The following is a 17,524-nucleotide window of genomic DNA, read 5'->3' on the forward strand; positions in this document are numbered from 1 at the left end:
TTTTTCAAGAGAGAAGAAGAAGAAGTGATTCTATTGCTGAGTGCTTGTTCTCCGTCACCAGTAATTTGTGGTAATTCTCGCTTTCTTCCGGGCATCACTGTTCCCTGCCCGACGGGAATGGAAGTGGAGCCACCCGCACTCCCACCTGATGTAGCGGCGCCCGCGTCGGCAGCCTCAAGGAAGCGGAACAGCCTCTCGAGCGACAGCGAGGCTACCCTGATAGACTCGACCGAGAGCGACGACAGCTCCGACGACGACTACGTGACTGTCCTGAGCCAGAAAGCAAAGCGGCGGATGCTTAGGGCCTCTGTGGACACATCTACTATGAGGACTCCGCAGAGCTCGCCTAAGTACACCATCCTTTTCTTACCTGTGCTACCCTCCGACAACATGAGGTTCCTCAACAGGCAAGTTGCATCGGTTGAACTCGAGAGACTGTTGCCGAATAGCATTGAGGACGTACGAGTCAACCCTCGGAAGAATATTGTCGCGGTAGACGTCGCCCAAGCGTCGGCGTTAGATTCTCTGCGAGCCGTCACTGTTCTCGGTGGCATGAACGTCCGTACCATCATCCCGATGGGAAAAGAGACTACTACAGGCGTCATATATGACATTGATGCGGCCATCTCAGGCGAGGATTTACCCCTTTTGATAAAGCCTGCCAATCATGGGATCCAGATACTACAGGTGGCCCGTCTCGGAACTTCCAGATGCGTGAAAATTGTCTTTAAAGGTGACTGCCTTCCATCGCATGTGAAGGTAGGTCATTTTCGACATGCTGTCCGGCCCTTTGTTCCGAAGCCGCTTCAGTGTAGAAACTGTCAGAAATTCGGTCACGTGAGCGCCGTATGTGGAAAGTCTGCTGTATGTTCCCGCTGTGCAGCGCAACACTCTGCAGGCAACTGCCAGGCAAAAACTTTTAAGTGTTCGAACTGTCAAGGGCCCCACGATGCCTCATCAAAGGAATGTCCTAGAGTTAAGCGAGAACTCTCCATCTTGAAGAAAATGGTGAGGGACCGGTCGACTCATCGTGAAGCAGCTGCTGACGTCAGGCGACGTCGTTCTCGTCGCAGACGCTCATCAAGGAATTCTGCTCTCCGCACAAAGAATACGCGTGCCGCACAGCCTATTGCTGTTGAATCTGCTCCAACCTCAGTGCAGAATGTTTCCAAACCATGTATAGATAACGGAGCATCTCAAAAGAATGCCGTGGATGAGGAATGGCCACCACTGCCAAGGATAAGCCCTGTGGAAAAACCCCAACAAGGAAAGGCACCACAATGCTCCACCCCTCACCCAGATGAGCTGACAGAGCATGACCGCCGAATTGTTACAATGCTCAAGTCTTTGATACATGCGATTCGCACGCTTGTGGGCAACTCGAATACGCCAACAGCTCGAAGCGCAGTGCAAGTGTTGGATGCCCTGAGCCCAGTGCTTGCAAATCTTGCATAAGCACAATGGCTCTTCCACTGCCTTCATTCCGTGATGAAGTGCGTAGCGCGACGATTTTCCAGTGGAATGCCAGAGGACTTAAATCACGGATTTCATGTTTCCGCCAATACATTTTCACGCACCAATTTCCTGTAGTGGTAATATGTGAACCGAACGTGTCCAAAGCGCTAAGACTCTCTGGATACGAAGCCTTTATGGCGTCGACGTGCGGGCAATCCAGCAAAGTAATTGTTTACATCCGTACAGAACTGACTTACATTCCCCACTCCATGCAGCCTCATGATGGAAACCAATACGTGTGTCTCCGCATTACAAAGAATAAAGTGGCCTTCACCCTTATCGGCGCCTACATATCCCCATATAGTCGGTTCGACGGCGACCGATTGCGAGACATCCTGACGGCGACTACTGGACCCTGGATTATCACGGGAGACTTTAATGCTCATCACTTGGCTTGGGGAAGCTCCAGAATAGATTCGAGGGGCCGGAAACTTGTGGAATTTGCTTCCGACCATGAACTTAGCATTATGAACGATGGCAGTCCGACGTACTTGCGTGGTTCGAACTACAGCAGTTGCTTAGACTTGACCTTGGTGTCACGGCAACTTGATCAAAATGTTCGATGGTTCTCTGACATCGAGACTCATGGTAGTGACCATATTCCCACCTACTTAAGTATCACTGGATTCGGAAGCTTCTCCTCTTGTACTTCCCGACAAGTATATATAAGGTGGTCAACGTATAAGACAAAGGTGGAAGAGGCATGCAAAGAAGGATTTACCGGCACCATTGAGAATCTTATTATAAGTGTACTGGAATCGTCTAAGTACACATTTACATCCGCTAAAAAACGTACGGATTTTGACATGGAGCTTGAGCGACTTCGAACCATTCGCAGAAGAGCCGAGAGGCGATACAGGCGCACGAAGTCAATTCATGACCTTAGAGTCGCTCGACGTATACAGAAGAAAATCCAACGTCGTATGGACAGGCTGGAGGAACAAGGTGGAAGACGTTCTGCGAATCACTTGACCCCCGCAAGCCACTGTCTATCATATGGAGGACGGTGCGCGGCCTTGGCTCGTCTCCACAGCAACGACACCCATTCTCATCCCTAGCCCTCTATCAAGGCCGCTCACAGGTCGACATAGCCGAAGACTTCTGTGTGAAGACTGCGGGCAGTGTGGTCACCATCAGTGGCGAAATTCTGGGTGAGGTTCCTGCGACACGCTTCCCGGAATTGAATGTGTCCTTCTCACTTGAGGAATTGGACGCTGCTCTGGCCTCATGCAGGCGCTCATCGTCGCCAGGACCAGACGGCATCACCTACGCTGCTTTATGCCACCTAGGTGAAGATGGCCGAAGCAGACTTCTGGAATGTTATAACCAGTCATGGACTGATGTCGTCGTTCCGGAGCGGTGGAAGTCCAGCCGCTTGATACCACTCCTGAAGCCTGGAAAGTCGCCACTTGACCTAGCGTCCTACCGACCCATTGCGCTGTCCAGCTGTGTTGGGAAGGTCATGGAAAGAATGATTCTCACCCGCCTAGAATGGTATCTTGAGCGCCACAACGTATACCCCGATGCCATGGCTGGTTTTAGAAGAGGCCGTTCCTCTATTGACAACGTCATCGATCTAGTCACCTCTGTACAACAAGAAAAACACCACAAGCGTATACCGGTTGCACTATTCCTCGACGTGAAAAGCGCCTACGACAATGTAACGCATGAAGCCATCCTTGATGCCCTGGAAAATAATGGAATTGGTGGACGCATGTTTCGGTGGATTCGGAGCTATCTATTCAAAAGATCCTTCTTTGTGCATTGTGCAGATGGCCGAACTACTGACCATTACACTTATCGTGGCGTCCCTCAGGGTGGGGTTCTTAGCCCCACTTTGTTCAACCTTGCAATCCTTGGCCTTGCCGACGTTCTACCGCATACAGTAAACCTCTCAATATATGCTGACGACGTATGCATATGGGCCTCGGCAGTTACACGTCTCCAGGTGCGTGCACGGCTCCAAAAAGCAGTGACTCTAACATCATCGTACCTGCGTGCGCAAGGCCTAAGCATTTCGACCGAGAAGTGCGCCTTAGTCGCCTTTACCCACAAGCCCATGACCTGGTACCCCATTTCTATTGACCACCAACCAATTTCGTACGCAAAAACTCACCGATTCCTAGGCGTTATTATAGACAGAGACCTTTCATGGAGCCCCCACATCTCATACTTGAAGAAGAGGCTTACTTCTATCTCCCATATACTAAGGTTTCTTGCCGGTAAAACGTGGGGCACATCCGTGGCATCTATGCTTCAACTATACAGGACGCTCTTCCTAGGATACTTGCGATACAGCACACCAGTGCTGTCCAATGCTAACAAAACTAGCATCCATGTCCTACAGAGCGTTCAAGGCCAAGCCCTTCGAACATGTCTGGGGCTACCTCGAAATGCTTCAACCGTGGCAACAATTGCCCTCGCGAGAGACAACCTAATAAGGACCTATATAGATATCGACACACTACGGGCGCATGTTCGCCATATATCCAGAGTCCCTGACCACCATCTCGCTCACTTGCCTGAGAAAAGACCCAAGGCAGCGTTCTCCAGATCGATTGCGGCTAACCGGCACTCTTTGTCTTTGAGGCACTCACCCGCAACAAGAACGCCATCCCCTATGTGGTGCTTGAAGAAGCCTCCTGTGTACCTTGCTGTTCCAGGAATAGTGAAGAAAGCTAGCCTGACCACCGCGGCTCTCAAGCAGACCACATTGGAACTTCTACATTTTTCATATGCTAACCGAATTCATGTTTACACGGATGGTTCCGTGTCCGAAAATTCTATGGGCGCCGTTGTTCTACCATCTCAATCGGTCGTCATCAAGTTCAAAACTTCTCACGTAACGACATCTACAGGTTCTGAACTGGCCGCTCTTCGCGCTGCTGTCGAATACATTGAAAACGAACCGCCCAACAAATGGGCAATATTTTGTGACTCGAAAGCAGCCCTCCAGAGCTTGCGAAGCTTACGACGTGGTAATTATGAACAGCTGGTGTCACAAATCAACGAAACCTGCCATTGCGCATCTGAACGAGGACATGACATCATATTTCAGTGGCTGCCGGGACACTGTGGCATCGTTGGTAATCACCTCGCCGATGACGCTGCCCGACGTGCCCAGGCTGGCTCACCGACAGTCCTTATTCCTTTATCCAGAGTCGACGCTGCAAGAGAGCTTCGCAGTCTTGCTCGTGAAATCACGTTAGGTTGCTGGCACACACCACAGAACTCTAAGTGTCGTTTACACAGTCTCGACCCATCACTAAAACTTACATTACCAGCGAACCTTCCACGACGTGACGCAACACTGCTGTGTCGGCTGTGGGTAGGAGTAGCTTTCACCAACTCCTACAGCTACCGCATTGGAATGGCGGATTCACCAATGTGCGCTAAGTGCAAGTGTGAAGAGACCATCAGTCACCTTCTGTGCCACTGTTCTCGCTTCGATAATCAACGCGAGACTCTCCAGTGTGCATTAAATAGACTGGATGACAGGCCATTCACGGAAGCGAAGATCTTGGGAGCCTGGCCTCACAGCTCATTGGCCCAAAAAGCAGTTAGAGCGCTTTTTCGCTACCTCAAGGCAACGGACTTGAGTGCCCGACTATAGACAACCTACACTTAAGTTCTCTCTCTTTCTCTTTCACTCCCCATTCCCCTCCCCACGCGTAGGGTAGCAAACTGGACTCAGTCTAGTTAACCTCCCTGCCTTTCCGTCTTCCCTTCTCTCTCTCTCTCTCTCTGTTTTTCAAGAGCGAACTCGACGCACCTCCTGCTTATGGTGTTCCGCAGCAGACCAGCGTCAGTTGCACTATATACATATATATACATATATATATATATATATATATATATATATATATATATATATATATATATATATATATATATATATATATATATATATATATATATATATATATATATATATATATATATATGTGTGTGTGTGTGTGTGTGTGTGTGTGTGTGTGTGTGTGTGTGTGTGTGTGTGTGTGGAGAGAAGAGTAATTAATAAAGGGAAAATCGGACATCCACCCGTTCGTAGCAAATGCTACAAAGGACTGACCCATACGGGTTCCTCGAAAGAAAAGCCTCGCAGTTGAAGAGAAATTGGTCCTGGTCCGGGACTCAAATCCGGCATCACCGCCTTTCCGGGACATCGGTGTTCCCGGTCCCGGACCAGGAGCTGTCTAAGATACAGATGTGACAGGCCCAGTCCTCCTATATATATATATATATATATATATATATATATATATATATATATATATATATATATATATATATATATATATATATAGGAATCCGTGACTAGATTCTGACTAATAATCCAGACCTAACGATGACATATTCTGTAAAACTATGTGAATTATTATTACAATAATAACAATAATTTATCTGTAACAAATAAGGCGCATTTTATTTGACCGAAGACCTCTAACAAAGGAACTTATCTTAAAATGCCGTCATTACAAGCCATCGCAGCAAAGGGCGACGAGGGCACTGTTGCAGTTTTTAAGGGCAACAGAATTGGACAAGCGGCTGCAGCCTGAACAGCTGTTGATAGTGTTGCAAGTGTTACTGTGCTTTGCGGTGACAGTATGCGGTGACAGTGACCGATTGTGATTGTGTGCCTATGCTCCTTTTTTTCTTTATCTCTACTTTGTTATCACTTTACCTCCACCTCCCGTCTTTCCCCAGCGTGGGGTAGCAAACCGGATTTTCCCCTCTGGTTAACCTCCCTGCCTTTCCCCTTTCCTCTCTTTCTCTTTCTCTCTCTCTCTCTCTTGTGCACACTAAACAAATAATTGTGTTATTTATTTATTTGTTTTTTATATATTTATTTAGGTGTCCAGTGAAAGAAGAGAAAAGGGACACTATTTTATATCGCGCGTTATCGTGGCAGTGCTATCAAGATTATTTGCCACGGACAGAAATAAAATTACGAACGCTATTTCTAGAGAAGGGTTCTTTTGAAATGCATCTTAATGATCATAGTACACGTCATATGTCATCGCCATAATCTTATACAGATTTTACGCACTTTAGAGCGGCTGTTTTTAAGGCCCCTTTACGGCCACGGCACACCAATTTCATAAAACTCACGACTACACTGCGAACTCAATACCATGGGCACGGGGCTCTTTGGCCATACTTGGCCCTTGCGCCATTAAACACCACAAATCATCATCATCTTGACAAGGTTTACAAGTTTCAACTATACGCGGTTGTAATTACAAGTAACTATCGGCACAGCAGCGTAAGTATAAGATGGTCACAAGCTGTGAGATGTCATCGAGAGAAGCGAAGAGAGAGAGAGAAAGAGAAAGAGAGAAAGGCGACAGGTCCGTCGCTTCTCCTTTCGCGAGTGTGAAATTGCAAGCACACTCGAAAATTGAATAACGAATGCGCGAGCTTTCGTCTTTCGACAGCCGATGTAGGATGCTCGTATCGCTGCATCTCTGCCCGCAGGAGACGACACAATTCATTCGCGTGTAAGAAGCTCCCAACTCTATCCGTGAGCTGACTCGGCTATGACAATACGAGCTGGCCTTTTAAAGCACTCGCCTTTAGCCTTGGAACGAGCTTGCGCGGGGCGAGGGGCGTTGCGACGGCGCGGGAAGGGAGCTAAATGTATTCTTGGACACGAGGTTCGATCGGGCATAGCGGCCAGTCGGCTTGGCGAACGTGCCAGAGCTCATTTATTAGCGAGGGCGGGTTCGCGACGTCGCGCGGCATGTGGCGGTCGCGACTTGCACCTCCACCCCACCGGACGACGCAGAAAACGCGTCGACGCGGAGTGCTCTTTCTTAGCTAGCGCGCTCTTGCGCAACATCGGCGGAAAAGCTAAGGAAATCCCGCGGAGCCTCGAAAGAAAAGCACGCGAAGTTCCCGATCAGTATGCAGCGCGCGATCCCAACGGGATTACTGTGGAAGCCGTGTGAAATGTATCACTATACGCGCTGGGCTAAGCGTATATAGGCTGCTTGCGACGTTGTGCCCGCACAATTCCGAGCAGTTTCGGGCCATGGACACGAGAGTCATCCGCGCAGAAGGCTGCGAGAGCAGTGCATTTGCTACCCTTTTTGAAGGCGACTGGGGCTCTCGGCGACCGCTTTTGATTACGCAGTGAACGCTCTTTCTCTTTTTTTTTTTGCGCACGCATCACTTCTTATTCCTTTCCTTTTCTAAATGCGCAAGGATTTCTATGCCTACCCAGCGAGTAAGCCCGTTCGTCACGTAAGACGATCGCTTTCAAGACGGGGCGCGCAGCAGTCAGTGAATTGACCTTCGTATGACCTCTCGCTTCAACGCGAACTGAGCGGTGAGAGCACAGCGCACACGAAGCTATCAGCACTCGGCGCACTCTGTCCCCATAGCAGATCGCTTCCAAGATGGCGGCCGCGCGGCCGCGCCATACGCAGCAGCCCGTGGAGTACGGTTCAGCATGGTTGATAAAGGTTCGACGTGGATGCATAAGGCGCTAAAGAGTGGTAACAGCCGATAATGATCGGAGCGTCATCAGCTCACCTGGCACCGCTACCTGCAGTGTTTGCTTGCGTCATCGATTCCCCTTGTGCCGCCGTTCGCAGCAGTTCGTGTCGCCGCAGCGCTGTCGTATACATAGCGGTCGGATCAAGTTTCGTAACATCGATAATGACGCCTGGCTGCGTGGCGATGAGCAAGCGCACAAGGCTTACGCATGTTTACAACTCCCAGAGGCGTTTCCGCGTGAGTTTCTTCTTCTATTTTTTAGCAATGCGGGAGGATAATTTGCATATGAAGGCTGTTACAGCCTGAGAACGCTAACAGTACTGTAAGTAAATAAAATGAACAAAAAACGTTATTTTTCTTTTTAGTGTACGTTCGAGGTTGCGCCGGTTATCCGGAATTTTCCCCTTCCAAACGACGCAATGTCTTTCAACGTTTAAGGCAACTCGCGCACTGCACTATACTTCGGCTCTTCGAGCTCTCTCCACAATGTCGCCGCTGCGGTCGGCCGAACTACCTCGCGGAAACCGACCAATTTTATTCGCGCGCGTCGAGGGGCTGAACGGAACAGGACTGGAATAAAATAAATGCCCGGAGCGGGACGTCGACGGTGAAGAGCGAAATTGGCGCGAAGCATACATCGAGACCGCGTTCCTGTCCCGTACACCGGACCGGAGTGGAGAAAAAAATAAAGATAAACTCGCGACATGCTACGCGCACGAAATTTTACACAGCCACAACGTTGACTCAACTTCGGAGCAAAAACAAACAAACATTAAACTAAGTGACGGTTCGGGCTGGGCACTGGCGGGGGCGCTAACCTTTACCAAACGCGAGACTCCATCGCGAAGAAAGTACGCAAATAGAATAAGAATAAAGAAAAAACGTGCGGGGGGTGACAAGAAACGCAGCAACAAGCAACAACAATCTCGCACTTTCTATGCTGGATCTCTTCGAAACTATGTTCGATATAACAAAAAAACTTTTTTTCCCTAAAAAAATTTTATCATTTGATTACTATAACCAGCGTGGCACGGTTTGCAGTTTTATGCTTTACTCGTAGACTGACGACACGCGCCTTGTTCACTGCCAGGAAAAACGACGCAAACAACATTTATTCTTGAAAATAGAAATTGTCTCTGAGTGAACGCGCGTTATGTTGCTCCGTTGGCTGCAGCAGTTTTTCTTTCTCGCTCTATCTCGATTTCCGTCATCATTTCTTTCTTTCTTTCTTTCTTTCTTTCTTTCTTTCTTTCTTTCTTTCTTTCTTTCTTTCTTTCTTTTCACTGTTCTACCCTTGCAGCCATTGCTGCCTCCACGTGCGTCTTGCCTTCTGTCCTTCCGAACACATCCCTTCGTTCGAAGCACCCGTAAAACTAAGCGAGCCACTTGTACGTAAAAAAAAAAAAGCAGAACTACTTCTTAAAAAAATAGCATGGCGAAGAGTGAGAGAAAGGAGAAAACAAAGAAGGCGACAGGAAGAATCTGTGAGACACGAATGCGGCGACTGCAAAACAGGAATTTGCTATTCGTAAGGCAATTTGGAAGGTTCGGACTGGCTGGATTTCGCCCCCACATATTTATTTGCTTATTCCTAGGTCGTACACCAATACTGCGCCCGGCAAGCTCCCTCGAGTGGCTACAAAAAATTCCGCGCCCCTGAACATTTACGTGCTCCGCGATCAAACGTTTTCTTTTTTTCTTTCTTCTTCGTTTCACGCTCTTTAGAGTCGTTCGTCGCGTTCCGGTGCTTTTGTTTCAGAGCGCGGAGACGCGCTGTGTTTTTTTCGGAGCGTTCCAGACACGCAGGCGCCTGCGTTAAGCCGGGAGAAAACAGCCGGCGTCGCAGAAACGTTGTCACGTCTCGTTTGCCGCTTCGCGGAGTGCGCCGCCGGAAGGAAAGGCAGCGTCTGCGCGCACTACGCACCCACGCAGCAGCTGTGCCGTGCGGCGAGGCCCAACCGTGCATCGGACGTCCCCGGACGCGGTCATCACGATGTGAGGAATAGTTCGGTCGTGCTAACGGTTCTCGCTCGGATATCTTTTTTCACTACTTTTGTCAGGCTTGGTACCACTTTTTTCTTTCTCTCGCTTTAACGTAGATTGTGACGCTTGCACGATGCACGACGATACAGTGAAATTAAATAAAGAAGAAAGGAAAGAACGATGACAACAGATGCAAGCTCAGGCGAGCGGTGGTGTAATTGTCTGGCGCAAATCCAAAGCGTGTGTGTGTGTGCGTGCGTGCAGAAGTTTTGCGATGCCCATGCGAGTTCAGTAATTGGCGACTCTGGCTCCGAGCCAAGTCTGATGTCTCTCTCTCTTCCGTTCTACCTCGTATAAAAAAAATGAGATTGTCCCCAGAATTGCTATACTTCTGTTTGTCTTAATTTGGCGTCGTTGTTGTATTGCAGCAGGCCTTGGAAACACTAAGCTGATCACAAGACACTAAGTTCCATCAGAGAGCGAAGTTGGCCCATGGGGAACACAAGGTGGGCTCGAGGCAGAGCTTATGTTTCTTAGTGTCTTTTTTTTTCTTTTTTTTAACCTTTGACGCCTGTAAGCCTGCAATTGTCGAAGAAAGGGCAATTACAGAACACGTCCTCCGAGAAAATCAGGCATACTTTGCACCGAGGAGAACATCGCCGGTCCATCCGTCTCGATCCTTTCCTCCGAGAATACGTATAGACCGTGGAGACCGCACGTCGGTGATGGAAAAAGCCAAACAAATGCATTTCGCGTTTCTTGAAATCCGCCGCATTCGATTGTAATTGAACGGGGAACGCTTGAGCGTGCGTGAGCGTGCGTGAGCGTGAGTGCATTAGCTTTAAAAGAAGGTCTTGCTGGGCTAGTTGGTTCATACTCGAAGACTTAATTAGGGCGTTTCTTGTGTCTACTCCTCTCTCCCCTCTAAGGTGTGCGCTTGTTAATACTACGTGCACTAGTTTTTCTTCTTTCTTTCTTAACATTTTTTGTCCCCCTTGTTCCGTTCCTCAGTTCAGGGTAGCCAACAGGGCTCAGCATTTTTAACCCCCAGCCTATCCATTATCACTTACTCCATCTCTATATGACATTGCGTGTTTAACTGGTCATTTGCGAGCACTGCTGCGAATCTTCAAAAGGCGTTTAATTAAGCTTTGTCGTGCCAATAAGCATGCCCCTAGAATGTTAACAAGGCTGGAATAGCGCTACTAAGGCTTTTACTGCGTGTGATATAGCTTCATTGTTGTTTTACAATATACGATCAGAGCGCTCTCGAACGATACGTCGAATAGGCAGTAACAAACATTTGTTTTTGCATTCTGTGGTATTGTGTTTGTGCCTTACAATAACGTGTAACCTATCATAACTACACAAGTCTTGTTTTGGAGGATAATACCGATAGAATCATCCGATATATGTCGCTGCTTCTTCTTCCTTTTTTTTTATCTTCCTATTCATTGCGTGCGGGCATCTTCGTTGTGCTTTTAGACGTGATAACTAATCTGTCACGATATTAGAACTCTGATTTGGGTTGTTTATTCGTTGGGAACTACTTAGAGCTTTTCTTTTTCTTTTTTTTCCGAAACGAAGCATCGGAGTACTATTTCTCATTAGACGTCATCAGACGTCAGACGTAGCAAAGCACCATATACTGAGCTGTATATATATATATATCTGTGTTCCTCCTCCTTTTTCTGGCGAAGAAACTTTACGACTCTGTCAGCTCTCGCCAAGTACGCCCGCACAAGCCAACAACGCTATGCAGCGTCCTATTACCTATATAATCTCTCTCTTACGCATACAAATAACGCTGCCTGTTTATGGCAAATCAGTTCTGCAGAATTCCGCAAGGTGTAGGAAGGTTCATGAAAGGAAAATATTTACATCCACCCATGCACATCCACAATACGCCCGGACATCCATCCAGACTTTGACACCCACTCGGAAGAGGGAGAATTTTTTCTTCAACTACGAATCTTTGTTCCTGAGGAACACGTGCGGGTGGATATCATTTTTTTTTATTTCATGGCTCCTGTTTATTATTCCTGAACAATACCTGGAATGACTTCGCCAGTTTACCGTCTACTTGCTGTTCTATCCAATAATCATTATAGTTTGCTTTGTTGCTGTACTTACTCTATTCCTTTTTTTAAATTTTAACAATATTTTGTCTACGTTGTACTATTCTGGCTGTCTTTCCATTGTTCTCCTATCACATTTGGCTGTTCTTATGTCGCATTTCGTTTGTGTGTGTGTTTATTGAATAACTGGATTTGATTACAGAAAAAAACGAAAAATATTGCATTTGCGTTAATGAACTTCCGTCGCGATGGCTCCATAAAACCGTTATAAAAGATCCCCCATCAGCCTTGAGCTACGAAACTTGTTTCGTTACGTTTGCATGCAATGTACCTGCTACGTCATTGTTATAAGTAAACTTCAAGTGTGTGCACGTTCAGCCTGCCACGTTCGACAGCGCAGTTACACGGACTACGGACCATTGTATACCAACGCCCTATTACACAGTCGCACGTTCTTTGTCCGCAGTATTTCATCGACATCTTGTGAGCACGACATTTCCGGGAGTCGTTCGAGAGGGCGTTTTGGTTGCCCCGTGCGCGGGCTGTCTGCAGCGTCATTCGAGAGTGGTAGCCAGGGAATAGGTGTCCGTACGTGACCGGACGTCTCTGGAAACTCTAATGAGTGCGGAGTAACTCGAACAAACGCCCAACTGGAGCGAGGAGTTCGAAAGCAGGCCTCAAATACGTGCAACGTTCGCTCGCACCTCTGCACTGGACGAAGAAAAGTTGCGTATACGACTATCCTGGGGGAACCAGCTCGCCACAACGCGACATGGATTGCAAGCTATGCTTAGGCGAAAGTACTTAGCCTATTTGCGCCTGATCTTGTAACATGGCGGTTACTGAAAATGATAAAAGCCCTTTTAATGCGAATCATTATTTGCCTCATTCTGGGCACTTTACGCTAAGTAGGTGGGTTGCTGTGTCGCCTCGTTTCGAACCTCTTCAATAAAACGAAATTTGCAGCCGATGGCGGCATGCAACCTCGGTTTCTCGGCACAGCGGCCTGGTGCGCTAACCATGAGGCCACAATCTTACGGATAAATCTATTCTTACCCCTCGCCTACGTTATAACCACTTATAACTTTGAAAGCATTGAAAACTGTTTCCAAGTCTGGGGACTTGTGGTGAAGCGTCACTGCCTACGACGTGCTCTCGTCTCATTCCCACTGCTACGGACTAGCCAATCTACTGCAGTACAACGCGTTGTAAATTGGTTTCGTGGCCGTGGCTACATGATTCTGAATAGTAAAGACCACAGCAAACAAAAAGAAGAATGAATGCAAGTGTCCATATGCACGATGTGCTTATGAACGATCTTCCTACCCTACAGAATCACAGCCCAACTTCCAGTGAAGCTGTTGGTTTTGAGCAGTTGAATAAAGAACTTCAATTGCCTGTTATTAAACCACACACCTTAAAACGCTACCTAGGACTATGTATACAACTCCGTGGCATGGATTCCATTTCGAGCAAATTTAAGTTTGGCGTCACATTTCATTATTTTATGACACAGGGAACGCATGCGTATAATGTTCATATATCGTCGTAGTTAACCAATGTGTACGCAATAAATGTTGTATGAACATCAGAAATAACAGGCCCTCCCCTCCAGCCCCCCTCCCCACCCCCCACTTCCCCTTCAAAATTTTCACCAAATTTGAAAACGGTGCCACTCTCACCTCTTCGATGACAGGGGGAGGACACTCTACGCGCTTCGTATAACGCCTGAAAACAAGGAATAAATAAGCATTCACTAATTATATGCTAAGCGCCTAATTAAGCCACGAACGCTAAACTTTCGCAACGCATTACACATAACATTCCCCTGTTTCCACAAGATGTTAACTCGGCGTCACATACACTTATTAAGGATACTGCCAACTACTGCATATGTAAAATTAATCTGTAACACAAATCAGGTACAGCAATACAGGTAAGGCGTTGTTTGTGAGTCCGAATCTCTCGTCGAGTGGTTTATACCATCGCCAAACACTTGATGCGTATTCAGCGTTGCACAAAATGAGTATAAGAGTGAAGGCGACGCCGAACTATTTTTACCAGGTCAATAGCGCAAACAAATTTTCGTTATCAATATTTCAGACGCGCAGATTACCAATAAAGGATGGCGACAAGTGGTAGACTAGGAGCTCTGAACGGTATACAGTTCATCCAAGGATGACAATCTCTGATGTAGAGATCATGTACAAAAGGTGTATCATATCTAGGAGGTGGTAAAATGAGAATATGTCGAATTGGGCGCTCGCAATGAAGACAACAATCCGACGCTTTCAGTCAGCTGTTTTACATCAGAGAGTAAAAAAAAATATTTTTTTCGGGAGAGACATTGAGCTTGCATTATGTGACTCTCGACTTCGATCTCTGGATTCACTTGAAGGTAAACACGACGCGGACGACTTCCTTCCCGCTGCGCTGCTTATCTATAGCTGAGGAAACGATCGCTGTACGCATCGCACTCTAAGAGCAAAACAGCGATAGCGCGCTATAGCACTAACTCAGTTAGAATGGCGTCCATGCATGGGTGGATATACCTCGCGACATTCAAAAGCCCCCGGCGTCGCGCCCCCCGGCTCTCTCCTTTATGCCCTTTCTTCGAGTGTCAGAGTCGCATTTTCGCGAGTCAAAGCTTTCCTTGTTTTTCTTTCTCTCTCTTCAAAGCATAAACCCGTCCTTTTATTTCCGTGCAGTGAAGGAGGAAGTGCGGCTTCATTACGACTCTTCCGAGCCTCCTTTTTAACATAAACACTGGAAACAAGAGGCGGAGAGAGAGGAAGATGTGTTTGCGTTTCTTCTCCGATAGACTGAAGCAGCGGATGGCAAACACAAAATCTGAGCACGCGCGTGCAAACGATGTAGAAGCAGCCTCAAGGCTAAATATATACGCACCCTACAGGACGCAGTATATACTAAATAGTGTGCGCCTTTGTTTTCCTTCGTCTTGAGCGCCGTTAAAAATAGAAAAAAAAAGAAAAGTTCTGACCGGATTTGCGTAGAAATCAGTTGCCCGCTGGACGGTCGAAGAGCAGGCGTGGGAGAAGGTACGGTGCCAAGTTAACGAGCCCTCCCTCGCAGAGGGTCTTGTCGAAGGCGGAAAAAAAAAAGGCAGAAGAATGAAAAAGAAAGATCACTGATGCCCGGAGGAGGGGACCGAACGAGAAACGCACCACCCTTCGTTCTCGTAGCCGGGCCACATTTCGTCGTCACACAGACGCACCGCGCCTGCGCAAGACGTTCTCGACGTCGGGCACAAACACGGCGTAGTTTTCCCACAGGAGTGCGCTCGAAGTCTGCCTGCGCGCGTCTGGTCGTTGGAACGCGATTGTTTGTTCGCACGTTGCGCGTCCTTTCGTCGCAAGTCGTCACTCTTTTCCGGTTGTTTTGACATCGGCGAACCTCTAAAACGGTTTGTTTTTGTTTTCTTCACGTTTCAAAGAATGAAAGCGACAGTGAAAACTCCGTGTTGCTGTGCCCACCATTTCATTCTTACGAACGCGTTGTGAACAAAGCCGTCGGAAAAAGCCCGAGTGCAAAAAAAAAATACACTTAGTGCGCATCTTTCTCGTCTCAACTGATCGGAACTCTTCAGAACCGTCTTTCACTCTAGGCTATCAACGCGAGCGAGCAAGTGACCTGGTTGGACGAGTATTGCCTCTTCGGTGCGCAAAACCGGAGAAAGATCTCACTCGTGGAGAGCCCGGAAAGCAAGCAGCGAAACGAAAGGCCTCGACAGTAATTTGGTTATAGGAGAACACCAGCGAAGAAGTTGGAAATACCTATCTGCAGCAGGTGTCAGATCACTTCAGGTATTAGGGGCTTAAACTACAAACCCGGAGCGTTCTTCAGGAAGTAATTACAGCAGCTTTAGAAAACACTCATGCTATCGACAACAGATGCAGGCGTAGTAGAAACTCCATTTTTACACAAGTTTCTCATCGCACCAAATGTCCCTGGTGGAAGTGTTTAGTGCCTGTTCATCGCGTGGTTAGCTCAAGCATTATGCGCGTTGCTGAAAGTAAAAAGATAGCTCAGCTATTTCTGTGTTGCTTTACTTTGTTACAACCATAAGAATAAACAGGCAACAAAGCCACAGAAAGCATAAGGAAATTAAATTGTTACGCTTTAATTGTAATGTATGTATAGTAAGAGAAACGAAAATGAAAGTACACGGAAAAGATAACATGTCAAAATTTGGGGGCCGAACAAACGTATTCCGCGTTGCGCGGGCGGTGACCATCTTCCCGTCCGTATTCTTGGGTATTTGTGGTTGTGTACAAGATTAGAAATATTGGCGGGACATCCATCTTTTAGAGATGATTGGTGACTACAATTCTATTAACAATCTGTCGTATGGTAGGTGGGTGATTGTTAATATGTTTTACGTAATGTTTAATACGAAAGGCGGCACACACCTACTGACACATACCCAGCGACCCAAGTTGGCATCAACGAGGTTTATTGAAGAGCGACACATACCAAGTGCCAAATACCCTGTAACCCAAGTTGGGGTCAACGTGGTTCATTGAAGAGTGCCACATACGCAGTAGCACATTCTAAGTAACCCAAGTTGATGGCTAAAAGGTTCATTGGAGATGTGCACACGGCCATCGTCACATAACCAGTGACCCAAGTTGGTCAGATGGTTGGTTTTGAATCCGGTTCTCTCAGCTCACCAACCAAATGCTCTGCACATTGGCTACCCAGTGACCTAAGTTGCGTGGGAAATAGGCGCGGACATATATACATAGATACAGAGAGACATCAATACATACAGCAAACTGGGTGAAGTTCCCAAATTATGCTAATAGCATTAGGATCATAGCCTTGGGAGTGTTAGCCAGCGCCACACATGGCCACGGCGGCGGATACAGAACATCCTGTTCCTTTTTTTTTTTTTAGCACAGACGTCAATTATTATTCATTACAGCAGAATAAAGCTTGAACTTGCGTATCCCGCAACTCAACACCTGCAGTAGCATGGCAGGTTTTAAGCAAGGCTATAATTTCCACTTTCTCGCTAAAATCAACATTCCTTTCGCTCTCTCCATATCTCTCGCTGTACTAGCCTTTCCTTACTTTCGAGCAGCATTATGAGTTAGCTTGCTCTTCTTGCTCAAATTAGCCGATTGTTTAAAATGCTAAGACACGCTTAAAGGTGCGCTTAAAATACAAGCACGGATAATGCAACAGTATAACCAAAGTTACAGTGTAACCGAAGTTAAGTGTAACCGAAGTTAATACGCGACAAACAACAACCGCGCCGTAAATAGCGATAGCGGTCTCTCATGTTATTCACAAGCATTTTGCGTGAATTGTCTACAATCACTAGGTGGAAAAATTGGAGTGGTTGAATCACTGTTTCTACTTACAGAGCTCACGAAGACTCGCAGAAATGCGCCCCAAGCAGCGGACCCTACGAATGATTTGGT

General features: G+C 47.2%; 1 protein-coding gene across 1 annotated transcript in view; it reads right to left on the bottom strand.

Annotated features, from left to right (window-relative positions):
- Positions 1-13,779, bottom strand: part of LOC135905462 (adenylate cyclase type 5-like) — a 291,632-nt gene extending 277,853 nt beyond the window's left edge. The window contains exon 1 of the mRNA XM_070531894.1: positions 13,760-13,779. The gene's annotated coding sequence lies outside the window, so the exon portion shown is untranslated. The remainder of the gene's footprint in view (positions 1-13,759) is intronic.
- Between the last annotated feature and the right edge of the window lie 3,745 nt (positions 13,780-17,524).

Source organism: Dermacentor albipictus, chromosome 1 (assembly GCF_038994185.2).
Source record: "Dermacentor albipictus isolate Rhodes 1998 colony chromosome 1, USDA_Dalb.pri_finalv2, whole genome shotgun sequence".
Classification (NCBI taxonomy): Eukaryota; Metazoa; Arthropoda; class Arachnida; order Ixodida; family Ixodidae; genus Dermacentor; species Dermacentor albipictus.